Source organism: Marmota marmota, unplaced genomic scaffold (genome assembly GCF_001458135.2).
Source record: "Marmota marmota marmota unplaced genomic scaffold, marMar, whole genome shotgun sequence".
Taxonomy (NCBI): domain Eukaryota; kingdom Metazoa; phylum Chordata; class Mammalia; order Rodentia; family Sciuridae; genus Marmota; species Marmota marmota.
The window spans coordinates 1-2,831 of record NW_026011780.1 but is presented as its reverse complement, the minus strand read 5'-3'; the positions used below and the strand labels follow the sequence as shown (position 1 = coordinate 2,831).

The following is a 2,831-nucleotide window of genomic DNA, read 5'->3' as shown; positions in this document are numbered from 1 at the left end:
ATTAGCTAAGTCTTGTAAACAAGTGTCCATTTTAGTTATACATTATAAAGACAAAACAAAATAAACAAACACCAAAATGGTTGCTTAGCACAAGGTACACCTTACAATCCCAACTGAGTGGTGAAACCCAGACACCTGCCTCACTCTGCTGGCTGGTGTGGCTGTGCTAAGACTCAGGAGCCACACACCAACCCTCTGCTCAGCTCCTGAACTTCTGGAAGTCCACACATGCTCTATTTCCATCAGACTGCTTTGTGCTCTTCATTTGTGTGATGTGATTTTTAAGTCTTCCCAGTGTTTATCTCCTCTGATGTTTTCCACAAAGCCTCCTGGGAAAAGCCCAGTTTTCCCATTGTGTTTTAATTTGCCTTTGGACCAGCCATCCTCTCACTTTTTATGAATGAACATATCTCCTTTAAGTCCCCAAGTTCTGCCTCACTTTGTGGAGGATAGGAAACCACCACCTAGTGCCTTTCACAAACAACAGGCTAGACTCATTCATGACAGGACCCAGTGAGGAACATGCCTGACCAGGAGGTGGAGCAATAGGACTGAAAGTCCAGGGAGCTAATCTTCAGATGGAAAGCTTCTTGGTTCAAGGCTGTTCCTGCTGGTGCCACAGTGACTGGGCCATTACCATCCATGGTGCAGTAGCCGGCCCTGCCATGGCCTCCCTCCAAATGGTAGCTCAGGAACCATGGCTCCCTGTAGGGGTAACTCATCACCATTTAGCCCTGCTTCAAGCTCCACTTTAACTTCAGCAATGCTGGAGGTGCTACTCAGGGCTTCAATTTTGTGGCAGCACCAGAAGGCAACTTCAGTAACCCCGTTATTCTATTTTACTGTCCTTGTCATATTTGCTTGCTGAACTGCTCCCACAAGCCGATGAAGAATCATGTGGAGTTGTGGGAAGTCCAGGGTCACTATCTGGCCACTGAGCTTAGTTTCATGAGAGGCAACGGTGATACTTGGGGAGGTCAATGAAGTGGCTGAAGCACAGGCCAGGTAGGTACCGGTTTGACTGAAACTGACAGCAGAGGCACGGGCACCAGAGCCTGCCATTGGTGGCAGAGGCTGTGGGGAGGCCAGCAAATGGTGGTGCAGGGCCCCAAATTCAGGTAGCATTCTGCACCTGGATGGGCATCAGTGCTGCTGTGGGGTATTCTTGATTATGTGCCGCAACTGCCCTCACTACATTGCAACCCTGCTTGACTGTAATCTGCCCAGGCATGTGCAACAGGACCTTAGTTTGACCACTTATTTTGTTGTGAGCTGCTGACACTACAGCTGGAGAGACAACAATGGGTGTCCCAGCCACACCATTCCTCTGGAGCTTCTGGGAAGGCCCTCCTGCAGTGGAGGGACTGACCCTTGTCATCCTCTAACTTGTCTGACACATAGTAGACATAGGAACTTTAGCTTGGGTAGCATTTATCACTGCCCTTCTGACAGATGCCACATAATTGCCAAGGAAAACCCCAATCTCAGTGGTATGCATTGACATCCCTTTGAACCAGCCATCCTGGCAATGCTCAAACACTAAAATCATCTCCCCTATTCCCAGTTCTAGCTCATCTTTTTTCTGGGAGTCTATGGGTAGATAGCCACATACACACTGGGGTGAGTCTGTGTTTGAAAATGTGCAATCTGTATAGTGGATCCTGCCATGGGTCTGGGTCCCATTTCAGCAGCAGCAACAGCAACAGTAGTGTGGAAGTGAGGACAATGACAGCCAGGAGATGTGGTGGTAGAGGGGAGGATTCATAGTTCCAAGGGCAGCTGGAGGGGGGACATCTAACAGGAAAACTAATGAGGAGCCTGTTGTCACTGAGATGCTTGGGAATGAGGTCACAGTTAATTCAGTGGTATTCATATGAATTTGAGAAGGGAAACTGCAGGAATTCCAGACAGTTCGCTGATTCTCCCAGCAGCTGTGGGGTTGCTGGAGCTGACGAGGATAGGAGGGCTAATCTCCATGGAGTGGCAGTTCTGGGATGTATGGGAAGACTTCTTTGCCATGGTGAGGGAAGTGAAGGAGTGCTGCTTTTTGGTGTTCTTCTTGGTGTCAGAGAGCTTTGGGGCAGTGCTGCTCTTGACTGTTGCTTAGGGACATTTTTCAGCATCAACTCCTATCATGGGAGGCTTATCCCTTTCAATCAGCTGTTTAGCAGCTGAGTTAAACTCAATGTGGGAAATCAGAAATATGCCAAATTTGTCTGCCAACATTTGTTCAGCCCAGTTTTCATCCACTCTGTATATCACAGTTAGAAAAACATCATTTGCAAACAGAAGGCAATCTTTGTCTACTTCCTTGTCTTTTACTTCAAAGTCATAAAGTGCTTTGCACTGAGGTGGGGGTTGAGGTAATGATTGAATAATCTGCTAAACTTTGGTGGGGGAAGAGCCATGGATCCCAATGACTTCCCCATGTTACCAGTTTCATCAACTTGTTGCAAAATGATGATGACATTTTGGTGAATTTAAAGTCACAGATTCCTTTCTTGGATAGTTTATAATGCTTTGGAACATAGTAACTGAGGTGTATCCCTCACTGGCGGACTCTAGGCTTGCACCCGAGGCTGCTGTCCATACTGGGAACCCTAAAGATCATTTGTGCTACAATTAGCCATAGTGCTGCCCTGAGCCTTGAATGCATTTGTGCAGTTGGTCCCACTGCCCCCACCAGGGCTAGGTGTCCAACGTCTCTGCTTGATGCTATCCAGAAGCCTGTTCAGCAGGATGTTACTGGGAAGCTCCTGAACACCCAAGCCAACAAGGGTCCTCCACTCAGAACAACTGAGATAACCTAGGATCCCCAGCAAACATCATTT

The 2,831-nt window shown here is 47.7% G+C and overlaps 1 pseudogene; it reads right to left on the bottom strand.

The window, feature by feature from the left end:
- Positions 1 to 261: 261 nt before the first annotated feature.
- Positions 262 to 2,822, bottom strand: LOC107134965 (annotated as a pseudogene).
- Positions 2,823 to 2,831: the final 9 nt, after the last annotated feature.